The sequence below is a fragment of the Palaemon carinicauda genome, chromosome 22 (assembly GCF_036898095.1).
Source record: "Palaemon carinicauda isolate YSFRI2023 chromosome 22, ASM3689809v2, whole genome shotgun sequence".
Lineage (NCBI taxonomy): Eukaryota > Metazoa > Arthropoda > Malacostraca > Decapoda > Palaemonidae > Palaemon > Palaemon carinicauda.
Window position 1 is genome coordinate 46447566 of NC_090746.1, and position 16513 is coordinate 46464078.

The 16513-nt window shown below is 49.8% G+C and overlaps 1 protein-coding gene across 1 annotated transcript in view; it reads left to right on the forward strand.

Moving 5' to 3' along the window:
* LOC137616420 (midasin) overlaps nt 1-16513 on the forward strand; it is an 814866-nt gene that overhangs the window by 161297 nt on the left and 637056 nt on the right. The gene's annotated exons all lie outside the window — the stretch shown is intronic.

Consider the following 16513-nt stretch of genomic DNA (forward strand, 5'->3'; position numbering starts at 1 on the left):
AAGGAGAGCCTCTAGATCTAAATCTAAGTCTGCTAGCGAACCTAGTCTTGATTTATCTATTTAACCTTTAATTAATTCCTCTTTCGAAGTTGATCCTTCCCCTGAAGTAGTAACTCCTGCTCCTTCTACAGGATCCGTATCTGCGGATGACCCTCGGTACACCAGGATGGCTGCCGAGTTGAAGGCCATTAAAGATCAACTTGCGGCCTTAAAAGGTAAGAGTGAGAGTGAAGTTAGTGCTTGTGAAAGTGCAGTGGAAGTGGCGACTGATTGAACCTGTCATTACCTTAGGTCTAGACCTCTACCAAGCTCCCAGGACCAAGGGAGAAGGTACGTCGACGACCGAAATGGGGTGAGAAGTACGTAAGGCCACCCAAGAGTAGCCACGAACCTTGTTCTTCGGAGGACAATTTGGATACTGTGCCTGTGAAGAGGACGAAATCAAGAGGCGAAAGTCGGGATAGAGCAGCAGAAGATCCTTCTCCTTCCACCAGTGTTATTCGACAGCCGTCTCCTTCGGAACCGCAGGATCCAGCAGAAGTCGCTAAATCGTTCATGTCAGTTATGCAGGAGCAGCTTTTCTCTTTAGTACAAGCTTTTAGCCGCCCTCACTCCCAGTCCGACAGACGTAAACACGACTCGTTACGCGTCAAGAAGTCAGCTTTTAAGAGGGAACGGAGTTCCTCTCCTAAGGAACTTTACGCGCTTCGTCAAAGACACGACACCGCACTGATTCCTCATCTGCCTGGCGCCAGGACGATTCCGCCTTTCGCTCTCGGCGCCAGGACGATTCCGCCTTTCGCTCTCGGCGCCAGGACGATTCCGCCTTTCGCTCTCGGCGCCAGGACGATTCCGCCTTTCGCTCTCGACGCTAGGACGATTCCAGCCTGCTTCTCCAGGACGATGCCGCTTCTCGTCGTCAGGATGATTACAGCTCTCGCTTTCGACGCCAGGACTCTTCCGCCTCTTGCTCTCGGCGCCAGGACGATTCTGCCTCTCTAACTCTGCTCCAGGACGATTCCAGCCTGCTTCTTCAGGACGATACTGCTTCTCTCCGCCAGGACGATGGCAGCTCTCGGCGTAAGGACGCCTCCTTCTCTTGCCGCCAGGACTCTTCCTCCTACCGCCTCAAGGACTCTTTCTAGCGCTCGGCGCCAGGATGCTTCCGACTCCCAGCGCCAGGACGACACCTGCACTCGGCGCCAGGACGCAAGCGGTTCTCGGTGTCAGGCTGCTTGCAGCCCTCTCCTACAGGATTTATCCTACGATTTTCCTATTTCGGATTCAGGTGAGCCTTCTTCCCGAACGAAGGCTGTAGTAGAGGTGGGACAGGATCTCGATGATGTCTCGGAGGACGAAGACAAACCCGCTGACGCTGCTGGCGACTACAAGGTTCTCTCTCGCTCCCTCCTTGAACTGTATGGAGAGGAGTTTCAACCTTCTGCTCCTCGTTCTCCTCAATCTCAGTTTAGCAGGAAGAAGGCCAAGAAACAGTCGGCCTTCATCAAGAGGAAGCTCTCTATTTCTGCTAAGAAGGCTCTCGCTAAAATAGACGATTGGATGAAGGAACGGAGACAAGCGGTTAAGACCACCACCTCTTTTCCACCAGCTCGTCTTGCTTCGAAGGCTGGCATGTGGTATGAGACTGGGGAGCCTCTGGGTCTGGGAGTGCTTGCCTCCTCCCAGGGTGATTTCCCTGGCATTTTGGACTGCCAGAAGGCATGCACTCAACTCGGCCAAAGTTATGTGGTCGATGTCGGAACTTGATTACCTCGTCAAAGGGATTTTTAGAGCCTTTGAGGTTTTTAGGTTTTTGGACTGGTCTCTAGGGACTCTGGCCAGGAAGACAGAGCAAATGGAGGGAACACAAGACCTAACGAGTATCATGTCTTTCATGGATAAAGCTCTTAGGGATGGAGCTAATGAGTTGGCTTCCCTTTTTTCAGAAGGAGTCTTGACGAAGAGGGCCCTGCTATGCTCCTTTGCTTCGAGATCTGTGACTGTTGCACAGAAGTCTGAGCTCCTTTACGCCCCCCTGTCGCAACATCTCTTTCCTGAGGCCCTTGTCAGAGATATTACGCTTTCTCTTGCGCAAAAGGCCACCCAAGACCTCTTATCGCGCTCAGTTCGGAAACCCTTTGACAGTCGCTCCTTCGTCTCTGAAGAGGGAGGAGAGGAGATTCCAACAGCCATTTCAAGGCAGGGCTCCTTCGAGATCTGACTTTAGAGGAAGAAGACAGGAGTCAGGAGCAAGGACGAACAGAGGTTCGTTTAGATCTCGTTCCAAGAAATGAAGTGCAAGTCCTCCAGACAACGATAGGGGCAAGACTGTCACGTTTTCGGCAATCTTGGAAAAGAAGAGGGGTGGACACCTGGTCCCTCTCAGTCATCAAGGAAGTATACAAGATCCCCCTTTTGAAGAAGCCTCCTCTTTCAGATACACCTCTAGTTTTAGTAGCGCAGTACGCAGATGTGGGGAAACGAAAGGCTCTTCTGGATCTGGTCGACCAGATGCTGGACAAGAGAGCGATAGAACCAGTTCTGGACCTTTCCTCCCCAGGTTTTTACAATCGCCTGTTTCTGGTACCCAAGAACTCGGGTGGATGGAAGCCCGTCCTGGATGTCAGCTCTCTGAACGTCTTCGTGGAGAAGACGAAGTTCTCCATGGAGACGGACTCAGTCTGTGCTTGCAGCAGTACATCCAGGGGACTGGATGGTGTCCCTCAATTTGCAGGACGCGTATTTTCACGTCCCCATCCTTCCAGCTTCGAGGAAGTACCTGAGATTTGTGATCCAGGGCAAGTGCTTCCAGTTCAAGGCACTTTGCTTCGGTCTCAGCACAGCTCCTCAAGTCTTCACCAGGATAATGGCGAACGTGGCAGGCTGGCTGCATCAAGAGGGGATAAGGGTATCATTTTATCTGGACGATTGGTTGATACGTTCACGGTTGAAAGAAAAATGTCTGGAGGACCTACAAAAGACATTCATGATGGCTCAAAAACTGGTTCTCGTCATCAACAGGGAGAAATCTCAGACCGAGCCGAATCAGACTATTCTCTATTTGGGGATAGTTCTGAATTCAGTTCTTTTTCGGGCTTCTCCCTCCCAGGAAAGGCAGACCAAGTGCCTCAAGAAGGTCCGAGGTTTCCTGAAGAAACAGAAGTGCTCAGCGAAGGAGTGGATGAGTTTACTGGGAACTCTCTCCTCCCGTGAACAGTTTGTCTCTTTGGGGAGACTCCACCTAAAACCTCTTCAACACTTTGTATCAAAGGTGTGGTACAGGAAGACTCCTTTTCCTTCCCCATTCCCGCAGAAGTCAAGGATCATCTGATGTGGTGGCTGGATCCAGCTTTGTTAGGGGAAGGGATCTCCCTGTACAAGAAGAACCCAGACCTAGTGTTGTTCTCAGACGCGTGGAGGTCTCAGGCTCTTGGGAAAAAAGTCAGTTCGGATGGCACAACAACAAGGAGTTGATGGCCATTCTGTTAGGGCTAAAGGCCTTCAAAGACTTAGTGTCAGGGAAGATTGTGGACGTCATCTCGGACAACACCACAGCTCTAGCTAACATCAGGAAGCAAGGGGGGACTCACTCTCTGTCTGTTCGAAACAGCAAGGGAGCTCCTTCTTTGGTCGAAGGAAAACAAGGTAGAACTGCTGACAAGATTCGTACAGGGACAGAGGAATGTAAGGGCAGACATGCTCAGCAGGAAAGGGCAAGTTCTTCCCACAGAGTGGACCCTCAACCAGCAGGTCTGTCAGAGTCTCTGGAAGCTGTGGGGGAGACCTTTACCAGACCTTTTCGCCTCCAACCAGAACAAGAGAATCCCCAACTATTGCTCTCTAGTTCCGGACAAGGAGGCAATAGCGGTAGACGCCTTTTTGATGGATTGGACAGGGATGGACACATATGCATTTCCCCCGTTCAAGATCATCAATCTGGTCGTCAGGAAATTCGCTCTCCTTGATTCGGGATGAATGATCCTAGTAGCTCCATTCTGGCCAACGAGAGAATGGTTCACGGAAGTGGTAGACATGTTGATGGACTTCCCAAGAAGCCTTCCTGCAGGTCCAAAGCTTCTCAAACAATCCCACTTCGAGAGGTATCATCAAAACCCCCTCGCTCTCAAACACTGCCTTCAGACTATCGAGAAGCTTGTCAAAGCGAGAGGATTTTCGGCGCAGGCTGCATAAGCTATCGCCAGAACGAGGAGGGTCTCTTAACAGAGGGTCTACCAATCTAAGTGGGAGACTTTTAGAGCTTGGTGTAGGTAGCGCAAAGTTTCCTCATCCACTACCTCTTGTGAGTCAGATTGCGGATTTTTTGTTATACCTCAGACAGGATGCTAATCTGGCAGTATCCACGATCAAAGGGTATAGAAGTATGCTCTCGACGGTCTGTAGGCATAGAGGCTTAGTTGTTCCGTAACCGAAATACAAACCACGCTATTTACATAGGGTACAGTGGTCCCTCGGTTATCGCGGTTAATGGGGACCGAGACCACCCGCGAAAACTGAAAATGCTTAAAAAAAACGTATATATACCCCCCCTGTATACAGTACACCATATAGAATACGGGTAGAGAGAGAGAGAGTGAAATTCATGTTATAACAAAAAAAAAAAAAAAAACTGTAAAATATGTTGTCTGTTTACAATAACAATTGAGGGTCTAGAACACTGTTCTACCGAACAATTTACTTGCGAACAACCAATTATCGTTATCAGCTTTCGAAAATAAGCAAACACTACAACTAGCTAACATAATTATTCCGCCGTTTTGCGCAACAAATTAACATTTATAATTTCTATTTCTGGGGGTTTAAGATTACAGTAATACATAAATAAAATTGTACCATACCATATAGAAAATGGGTGTAGAGAGAGAGAGAGAGAGAGAGAGAGAGTGAAATTCATGTTATAACATAAAAACAAAAAAACTGTAAAATATGTTGTCTGTTTACAATAACAATTGAGGGTCTAGAACACTGTTCTACCAGACAATTTACTTGCGAACAACCAATTATCGTTATCAGCTTTCAAAAACAAGAAAACACTACAACTAGCTAACATAATTAGTCCGTCGTTTTGCACAACAAATTAACATTTATAATTTCTATTTCCGGGGGTTTAAGATTACAGTTAATACATAAATAAAATTGTACCATACCATATAGAAAATGAGAGAGAGAGAGGAGAGAGAGAGAGAGAGAGAGAGAGAGAGAGAGAGAGAGAGAGAGAGAGAGAGAGAGAGAGAGAGAGATTTTCATGTTAAACAATCAAACATTTAACTTACCTCTTACAATAAGATCTTCTAATCGTAGTTGATGAAAAGACCTGTGCAGTACGATGAGGTGATAACGATGAATGACTGCACAGGGGCATGAAGAGCTTTACTGCTCCTCGGATGACGCCGCAGACGATGCAGGAGAAGCTGCAGGAGGCGGCGTAGTGGCTGCAGGAGGTGTCGTAATGGATGCAGGAGGAGGCGTAATGGCTATAGGAGGTGGCGTAGTGGCTATAGGAGGTGGCGTAAGGGATGCAGGAGGCGGTGTAGCGGCTGCAGGAGGATCTTCTTCTGGTTTTTTGCGCGTAAGAAACATCGTTATTGGGAGTTGTGAACGTTGTTTTTTTTTTGTCGATGAAGATGCGCCTATAAACAGCCATGACGTCATCAATATGATTGCTGAATTCGACGGCTCTTACCATGTTGTCATCCATTTCTTTGGCCCTTTTTTGGAGGTCTTTGGCAACATTGAAGAGGTCCTGTAAATTATGCAATGCAAGGCCACCTTCTTCAGGTTCGTCACCTTCGTCACTAGCAGACTCGTCTTCCTCCTCACTCGCCGATTTGGTCATTTCCTGTAGGTCCTCCTCTGTCAGCGGGTTTGAGTGGCAGTCGATGAGATTGTTAATTTCCTCAGCCGTCATATCCGAGAAGCCTTCAGTCTGCACCAACCGAGCCAGCCTGACAGCCTTATCAAGGGCAGAGTGATGTATTTCGTTAGGCGTGAAACCCTCATAGTCATGAGTGATTTTGTTTGGCCACAATTTCTTCCAGCTGGAGATGAGTGTCTGTCCTTTCATGTCCTTTAGGGCATTCTGAATATTAGCCAGACACGTAGCTATGTTGTAGTCCTTCCAATAAGCTTTGATGCTGAAGGTCTCGTCGGTCTCTTCAATGGAGGAGATGAGACCCTCCATTGTTGACTTAGTGTAGAGGGCTTTGAAGGCCCTAATAACCCCCTGATCCATGGGCTGTATAAGGGAAGTGGTGTTGGGGGGAAGGAACTCCACCTGTACCCCTTCATAATGCAAATTAGTTGCATGACCTCCTGCACAGTCCATGAAGAGAACCACTTTAAAGGGCAGGCCCTTTTCAGCCAGGTAAAGCTTTACCTGTGGTATGAAAGAGTTAAGGAACCAATCAAGTGTGAGGGCCTTTTTATTGGCCATCCAGTACACTGGCAGTAAGGCTTTGTTCTTGCTTTTCAATGCTCGAGGATTCTGTGACTTGTAGATAAGGCCGGGCTTCAGCATGAATCCTGCAGCATTGCCACACATGAGCAGAGTCACTCGATCCTTGTGAGCTTTGAAACCTGTCTTTTTAAGTTCGTCCTTGAAAAGAAATGTTCGGGACGGCATCCTCTTCCAGAAGAGGCCTGTTTCATCCATATTAAAGACTTGCTCCGGGACATAGCCATTTTCTTCTATTATTTCCGGAAACACATCCTCAACATAATGCCTCGCTGCTGCTTCGTCTGCAGAGGCTGCCTCTCCGTACAACGACACACACTGAAGTCCGAATCGCCTCTTAAACTTATCAAACTAGCCCTTGCTGGCAACGAAAGTCGTACGTGGTCGTCGTGGGCTAGTCTGGCTTGAGGTACCAGGCAGAGGATCATCTTCGTCGCCGTCGTTTTCTTCCTCATCTTGAACGTTGTCGTCGTCACCACCCTCAGGCACCATAGCATCAAACAAAGTTTTAGCCTTACTTCGGATCATGTTTGTATCCAGGGTGATTTTCTTCTCCCTACAATCATGGATCCAAATAGCCAGTGCATTTTCCATTCGCACCGTGGTCTTATTCTGGGTGTTTACAACCCTTTTGGCATCTTTCGTGAAAGATATTGCAGCAGTTTTGCGGATGTTCTTCTCTTCCTTCTTTATGTACCGTACCGTGGATTCATTAAGGCCATATTGTCGGGCTACGCCCTCGCGTAGCTATTTCCCGCTTTCAACTTGTCCAATAAACTCACTTTTTCGTTAATTGTTAACATCTTTCGCTTTTTCTTCGGTTCACTAGATGCACCAAGGGATAAAGAGCGTTTGGGAGGCATCACGATGGGCTTCACAGAACTTTTACACTTAAAAAATCACCGCGAGTCAAAGACTAACTAACCGCGATCTATGGCGAGAAGCGTATACGAGAAAAGCGTGGAGCGATGGGCATCGGGAGAAGCTTGGGCTAGTGAATGGGCCAATGGGGAGTCGAGTTCTCAGCGAGTGCTGGCCAATCAGCTTGCGTTTATGCCCGTGATGCTTAGCGTATACAGACGTGCATTTCTTTTAGTTTTAAAATTTTGTAAAATGATGCAATTACTAATTCTAATTGAATACTGTATTTTGTTTTCAAAATTTGTAAAATAATGTAATTTCTAATTTTAATTTAATATTTTTCATTATTATTAATTTTTTAATATTTTTTGATATTTTTAATTTTTGAATATTTTTTAGACCCGTGAAGCTCTGAACCCGCGAAAGTTGAACCGCGAACTAGCGAGGGACCACTGTATTACTTTCGGCGTAGCTGAAATGACGAGCGATTAGATTTTTAATGAGGGTTATCTACCCTCTCGCTAGCTAGCGAGGGGGTAGGGGAGGGGTAGCTAGCTACCCCTACCCCTCTCCCTCTCCCCTCACACACCGGTGAACTGATTCACTTCGCTTTTGGCTCGGACGGTGGGCAGACGTGTCTGCTCCCGCCCTCGCATGGCAGCCATTAATGTTTTGTCTTTACTTAATTACTTACTTTTCTTATACTTAATATATATATAAACATTCTTATGTTTATGTATATATTGGAGTATAGAAATTCAGTAAGTTTCCTTTTCAGTGTTTGTGTAGTGTACGACAACATTTCCGTGTAGTTACAGGCCACCACGGTGACATTTCATGGGTCGCGATCTCTCCCTTGGTTCTTCGGTCGTTCCTTCGGCTTCCGATTCTCGGGCGCCGTTGGGAATCGTCATCGCTGGACTTTATTCATTAATCTGTTTTCTCCGCTGTTTCTCCTTTCATACGGGGTACTTGGACTATCAGCGAAGGGAACATGGGAGTTTAGTTTGACTATGGTCTGTCTCTCTCTCTCGAGGTCGTTCACCCTTTTACTACTACTACGTATTACGGTAGCTTCCTTCCCGTTGCGGGTTGAGTTGCTACTCCGCTTATTTTGTCTCAATTATTTTTAATGAAATCTATTTGTATTTGTTAACTTTTCAGCTTGTGTAGAACGCTTCCCTTCGGGGTTCATTCGTTCTTACTATTAGCGAACATTCTTAGATGAATTACATAATTATAATTGTTATAATTCTGTTTTTGTTACAGTTCTCCGCCTTCCCCCCCTTCCCCGTGAGTGTCAGTGGGGGAGGAGGGTGCATACCTGGTGCGTAATTCTTATGTTCTTTTCCCTCAGGGGTTCCTCTTCGGAGTTCCCCCGGGGGAATAAATGATAACTAATTATTTTATTTTCACATTTAACTATCTAGTTTTTTGTTTGCCTAATGTGCCAACGAAGCTGAGCCGTCCTGTTTGGGCCTGGGGAGTCTGCTGTTGCTGCCTCCTCTCTAGGACTTTGTCATGGGCGTGTTCCCTTCTCCTAGAAGTTCTCCCGTGACAACTGTCAGCTCCTTAGTTCATCTTAGAACGCTCAGGAGGTTCACCTCCAGGGGTGAGTAACTTCCCTTCCCAGGTATGAGTTTTTTCCCCTTCAAGGGGGGCAACTTCTCTTACCTTAATAATTCCCGGTTGGTTTTTTCCTGGTCCTCGGGCGGTTATGCTCTTGGTGCTGAGCGACCGCTTTTGTAACCATGCTCAAGGGGCTGAGCGGTTGCAAGGCCGGACCATGGTATTCGTGCGACTATGCTCTTGGTGCTGAGCGGTCGCACTTGCAGCTACGCTCAAGGGGCTGAGCAGCTGCAGGAGCTCCTCTTCGGAGGAGTGCTCTTTTTAGGTCAGCTTGCTGATCCAACGGCCCTAAGGGGCGCCATCATCAGTTCTTCTGGTCTCTGCTATGAAGTGTTCACCTCTCTCGTTCGCGAGAGAGGACACTCAAAGAGACTCCTCTTCGGAGGACTCCCCCCTGCTGTTGTTGCTGATGTTGCTGAAGGCTCAGTTCCCCCCTCCGAACATCGTTCGAGGGGGCAGCTGAGTCCAACGGTCTCTCCTGCGAGTGCATCTCCCCCTCGATGGAGTTCACTAACAGAGACTCCTCTTCGGAGGACTGATGATGGTGCTCCTGTCCTTGGTCGTCTTCATCTTCCCGACGTTCCCCGCAGAGGATCCTCCTCGACGAGTACAGACCGTTGCAGCTGCTTCGCTAGACCTTTCGGCAGATCGTTCGTGATCTCCGACACCTGCCAGACCTTCTTGTCTTCCATCTCCCTTCCTGGACGCAGATGCGCAGTGGGCGCCAACGCACCCCGTTTTCCAACGGGCAGCGGTCCCTTCGGGGCATAGGGCTCACCTCACAATGTGAGTAAGTCCCTTAAGTGCCAGGATTTTACCTGTGCAACTTCGTTCTCCTGCACGCTCACGCGCGCAGTAGCGAGAAAACGCTCTCCTGCTGTGGACCAGACTTCTGCTGAATCAACACTCCAGCGATCTCCTGTAGCTGAGTCTCGCCGTAGATCTCCTTATCGCCAGCGCTCACCACCTGCGCTTCTGAGACCCTCTGTGCGCCAGCACTCTTCAGCTCGCCAGCGCACATCTGCGCCCCCTTTCCTGCTACGCGCCATGTGCGCCAACGGTCTCCTGAACGCCCACAATCGCCTGCTCGCCAGTGCACATCTGCGCGCCCTTTTCTGATGTGCGCAATGCGCGCCAACGTTCGCCCACGCGACCGCGATCTCCGGATCTGGGCGCAGGCAAGGAGATTATTCCTTCGCTGAACTCCCACGTTCGCCTGCTGGCCAGCGCACATCTGTGCGCCCTTTCCTGATGTGCGTAATGCGCGCCAACGTTTGCCCACGCGCCCACGATCGCCGGATCTGGGCGCAGGCAAGGAGATTATTCCTTCGCCTCCTCGCCGACGATCTCCTGCGCTCCCTCAGAGCTCGCCCACGCGCAAGCCATCGCCTGCGCACCATCATCGGTGCGCTCTTCCAGACTTGGACGAGTCTCTGCGCGCCCGCACGCCCACAAGAAGTCTCCTGTGCCCGCCCACGAGCGTTCGCCCTTGCGCGCAACCTCACCATCTGGTTCTGCACCCTCGCTGATATCTTCTGGCCGCGCAACTGTGTGCCAATGATCTTCTGCGCGCCAGCAATCTACTAAGCGCCCGTGCGATTCTTCGCCTGCGCGCAAGCATTTTTTCAACGCGCCTACGCTTCAGATCGCCGTAGGTCTCCTACGCGCCCACGCGTTAACTCCTCTACGCGATTGGTCACTACGCGCCATCGCTCGCCAACGCGCCATCGCTTGCCAACGAGCCATCGTTCGCCAAAACGCGCCATCGCTCGCCAACGCGCCATCGGTCTCCCGACCGCCAGCGCTCGCCCTTACAACCACGCTCACCCTCACCTGCGGGCCCACGCGTGCCATCGCTTTCATCTCCGCGCGCGCGCGCGCATGTGCACCCGCGATTCCCGTCGGGTTTCGCAACACGGGCAACCTGGCGAGTCTTCTGGAGCGCGTACTTCCAGATCATCGTCATCACAATCTCCACCCCGTAAACGCAGAGCAGCGCACATGCAGGAGCAGGAAGATTCTTCAGAGGGGTCTGGGCAACATTCTTCTCCTTCTTTTCAGGCAGGCCCCATCATCTCTACTCCTCAGGATCACCCGATCCCCTTCCCTCCAGCGGGAGTCGCTGACACTGGGTCTGTCAGCCGCCAGCAGAGTAGGTACTTCGAGATTATGGGGGAGCCTGGTTTAGCTCTGCCTCTCCACCATTCCGTGGAAGGGCTTACCAGGGAAATTTCTCTCGAGAAACTCTCCGCCCGGCAGGTGACATTCTCGGCTTCGGAGATCTTGAGCCAGAAGAAGGCCGCAAAGTGTGCCATGCAGGCCACTTCGTGGCTGGCCGTCTGGCTTGGATCTCTGGGCATCCTTCCTCTCGGGCACGAGCACCATCGATTTCCGGCTCACCAAGTTTCGAACTTGTGGGCAAACTCGATGTTGAAGCATTGAGATGTAGTGACCGAGAGGTTCCTCTCGAAAGTCGCAACCGTGGATGTTGGCAAGCTCAGACACTCTTCCATCCTTGGAAAGAGCTTGTTTGAGCCCAAGGATGTGGGACGGACAGCCGAGAGGTGGAGGAAATCGAATCACGATTCACTCCTCCAAGAGGCGCTTACATCCAGACCCTACAAGCCTCCAGCGCCTCAACAACAACAACAGCCTCGTCAGCCTAGGACATCGGAACCGGCTCCGGCAGCAAAGACAAAGGTGTCTAAACAGCAGCCCCCTCCTGTCAGGGACAAGAAGGACGGGAAGTCCTCCTGGAGAGGCAATAATCCTAGAGGGAGCGACCGAGGCTGCAAACGCTAGGATCGGCAACCCCCTTGCATGTTCCCTAGAGGGGAGGATGCCTAAAGTTGCGCGTTCAGGTGGCAGCAACTCGGGGCCGATTCCTGCACGATCTCCGTGATCAGCCAAGGATATCGCGTCCCGTTCATAACATCTCTACCTCCCCTGACAGCGAATCCAGTGTCGCTGAGCTCCTATGCCATGGGATCGGCAAAGGGGCTAGGCCTTCGGGCAGAATTCGAGTCCATGCTCTAGAAGGATGCTCTCCAAAAGGTCGTCGACGGCTCCCCCCGGATTCTTCAGTCGACTCTTTCTTGTAAAGAAGGCATCTGAAGGCTGGAGACCCGTCATCAGCTCTGAACAAGTTTGTCGAACAAACTTCGTTCAGCGTGGAACAACAGAGTCGATCAGACTTGTAGTGAGACCACAAGACTTCAGGTGCACACTGGATCTGAAGGATGGGTACTTCCAGATCCCAATCCATCTGTCTTCCAGGAAGTACTTAAAATTCAGCCTAGACAACAAGATCTACCAGTTCAAGGTGCTGTGTTTCGATCCCTCCACAGCACCGCAGGTGTTCACCAGATTGTTCACCCTGACATCTTCGTGGCCACACAGGACTGGCATCCGTCTCCTTCGCTATCTGGATGACTGGCTAACCCCGGCAGTCTCGGAATCGACCCTTCTTCGACACCAAGACAAGCCTCTGGGACTTTGCCAAAATCTAGGGATCATGGTAAATCTCTAGAAGTCTTCTCTGCTTCCATCCCAACAACTGGGATATTTAGGCATGATATTAGACACCAATCTCCACAAAGCCTTCCCATCAGACGACAGGATAGCAAGGCTGAGGAGAGTCGCAGAACCTTTCCTCAGACAAGGAGAGCTTCCAGCTTAATCTTGGTTACGTCTCTTAGGTCACCTTTCCTCCTTGACCCGTCTAATTCCAAACGGCCGCCTCAGGATGAGATCCCTGCAATGGCGGCTCAAGTCCCGGTGGAACCAAGGCAACGATTCCCCGGACACTCTGGTCCCTATGGGACCTGCGGAACGAATGGACCTGCAGTGGTGGTTGACCTACGGGAACCTTTGAAAGGGAGTGGATCTTCTCGTCCTTCCCTCGCAGGTGATGCTGTTCTCGGACGCGTCAAAAGAAGGGGGGGGGCGCACGTTCTGAACCAAAGGATAAAAGGCCTATGGTCAGAATCAGAAAGGTACCTCCACATCAATCTGCTAGGAATGAAGGCCGTACATCTGGCCCTTCAACAGTTCCAACAAACCTTGGCGGGTCACTCCGTGAGCGACAACACCACGGTAGTGGCTTATTTCAACTAGCAGAGAGGTACCTTTTCATAACAGCTTTCCCATCTTGCTGTAGAGATACTGAGATGAACCGAAATCCACTCAATACCACTATCGGCTCGCTTCATTCCGGGCAAAGGAATGTGCTCTCCGACAGTCTGAGCAGAGCCTCGCAGATAGTGAGTACTGAGTGGTCTTTGGACCCTCTAGAAGCCAACAAAATCCTGACTTTGTGGACCTGTTCGCGACAGCCTTGAACTTTAAGCTGCCGCTGTACTACTCCCCAGTCCCGGACCCCAAGGAACTCTGGCAAGATGCCTTCCTACAACAGTGGGACAACATCGACGTCTACACCTTCCCATCTTTCTGTTTGGTGAGAAGGGTGCTCAACAAGACCAGACTATCGGTCAACCTGTCGATGACTCTGATAGCTCCGCTATGGCATCATGCTGAGTGGTTCCCGGACCTTCTGCATCCCCTGACGGAACTCCCAAGAGAGCTTCCCCCACGACATGAGCTACTCAAGCAACCACACTTCAACATCTACCACAAAGCCGTAGCATCGCTTCGGCTTCACGCCTGGAGACTATCCAGCATCCCCTCACAGAGAGAGGCGTTCCGCAACAAGTTGCAGAAAGGATGTCTCGACACATGCGAAAGTCATCCGCAGGGGTCTACCAGGCGAAGTGGAGAGTCTTCTGTGGTTGGTGTCGTGGGAGAGGTATCTCTCCCCTTGATGCCGCTATTCCAGCAATAGCGGAGTTATTGTATACCTGCGGGAGGAAATGCACCTTTCGCTCTCGGCGGTTAAAGCCTATCGCTCAGCCTTAAGCCTAGCCTGCAGGCTGAAAGGAATAGACATTTCCTCCTCGCTGGATCTTTCTTCGCTCATACGAAGCTACGAACTTACCTGCCCCCAGTCAGAAGTGAGACCTCCTCCATGGAACATGGTTCGGGTTCTTAGGGCTCTTAAGAGACCTCCTTGCGAACCATTACGCCAGGCTTCTGATCGTCACCTGACTTGGACGACGGTGCTCCTGATCGCTCTGGCCTCGGCCAAGCATGCCAGCGAACTTCGTGATCTCTCGTTCGACGTCGCCCATTCAAGAGGATAGGGGGAGGTAACGTTCAGGTTCGTCACTGAGTAATCTTGGAGCCCGGACCCTCGGTTCGACTCCTTCAGGATTTCGAGTCTCCGTTCTGTAACAGATGACCCAGACCATCTCCTACTATGCCCAGTAAGGAGTCGTAGGTGTTATCTTAAAGAACAGCTGCAGTTTGTCCTCACGTGCAAGCCCTGTTTGGGAGCACAGGAAGGACAAAGAGGAGGGTCACCAAGAATACCTTTTCAGCCAGGATTCAAAGGGTCATCCATCACGCCCTGAATCCAGACCCTCCTCCGTCACGTCGCCTTAGAGCACACGATGTCAGAGGCATCGCAACGTCCCTGGCCTTCAAGAGGAACTGATCTGTGACGCAGGTGCTACAAGCTGGAGTGTGGAAGCGTCAAACGACCTTTACAGCCCACTACCTGCAGGACGTGACCCACAGGAGCCTCGATACGTTTTCTATCGGCCCTGTGGTGGTTACACAGCAGCTGGTCTAACCTCAGGCTCCTTAATGGACAGGTAGCAGAAGGTTGAGGGCATTGTTACCCGGTTTTAGACTGCATGAATGAAAGAAGTATGTCTGGCTCTTACTTCTTTCTTCATCCTCCCCTCTCTTGGGAAAAGCAGCATCCTGGGTTCTCTGCATAGCTGACCTCAAACCTCTGCACGTAAACCATGCTTCCTTGTGTTCCTAGTATTAAGATAATACTGTCGCGTCCCCCATACCCTGACGAGGTGGTATTGGGAACGTCCTAGCCTAGAATTCCATCTAAGGGACTTCAGGTCAACTTCCTAGGACAAGTCACACTTCATCCCTCCACACACAAGCTTATGTAGGCCGCACGTTACTTGCGAGGTGCAGGGACTCTTTTTCTCGAGTGCTGCTCACTCAGATTCTGAGCCCCCGGGCAAAGCCAAAGCCAGTAAGGCTGGAACTTTCCATCCTTCCTAAGGGGTAAGTCACCCTATGTAAATAGCGTGGTTTGTACTTCGGTTACGGAACAAATGACAAAATCGGAGATAATTTTTATTTTTCCTAACTATACAAACCTTAGGTATTTACACATATTTGCCCGCCAGCCCTGTCCCCCAAGGCAAGTCCTACCTCTAAGCGAAGTGAATCAGTTCACCGGTGTGTGAGGGGGTAGGAGGAGCTAGCTAGCTAGGGAGAGGGTAGTTAACCCTCGTTATAAATCTAATGGCTCGTCATTTCAGCTACGCCAAAAGTAATATCCTATGTAAATAGCTAAGGTTTGTATGGTTAGGAAAAATACAAATTATCTACGAATTTATCATATTTGTCTCAAAATAAGTGCTTGCATGACCTCGTGAAGTCTTTTGAGACAACTAAGCAGGTTCAGTTAAAGCCCCCTTCTTGGAACCTGGATGTGGTTCTGAAGTTTCTTTGCACTTAGAAGTTCGAGCCCATCTCGCAAGCTTCTCTTAGAGATGTAACGAAGAAAACCCTCTTCCTGATGGCCCTAGCCACAGCTAAAAGGGTCAGTGAGGTTCATGCTATTGAAAAACAAGGGGGCTTCAATCAGAATGGAGCAGTTTGTGATTTAAGGATGGACTTCCTCGCCAAGAACGAGAACCCATGAGAGCCCTGGCCGAGGACTTTTGAGGTCCCTAACCTCACTAATCTAGTGGGTCAAGAGCAGGAGAGGCTTCTCTGTCCAGTTAGAGCCCTTAAAGCTTATTTGTCTCACACTAAAAATGTGAGAGGTGCATCTAGCACCTTATGGTGCTCAGTGAAAGATCCGCAAAAACCCCTTTCAAAGAACGCTTTGTGTGAGGAAGAGCACTTCGGCCTTTTGAAAGTACGGGCTCACGAAGTGAGACCCATTGCTACTTCGCTGGCATATCGTAAGAATGTGCCAATCAGGCAAATTATGGATGCAACGTTCTGGAGAAGCAACTCTGTGTTTGCCTCACATTACTTCAGAGAGGTGAGAGTGGATTATGAGAGATGTTATACCTTGGGCCCATACGTAGCTATGGCTTCTGTATTAGGCAAAGGAGTTACTACCTCCCCTCAACCTTAGTTTTTGTATACCTGTGTGTGGGTTGGTGTTTTTAATGGTTGTCTGAGGACGTCGACTTGTACAGTTCCCTCAGTCTAGACCAGTGGTCAGAGAACAGGGGTAAATTACCCAAAATGGGTTAATTTAGACATTTTTGGGGGTAATAGTGAACGATTTTGAAAACTGGAGAAAAAAGTATGCAATGAGGACCCCAGAATCTTCAGAACTACGGAAATGGAGGAATACTGTTTGATATCAGATGGTAGTACTTCCTCTATATATTATAATATTCTATATATAATATATTCAACCTGTTTAATAAGTCTATTACTCTA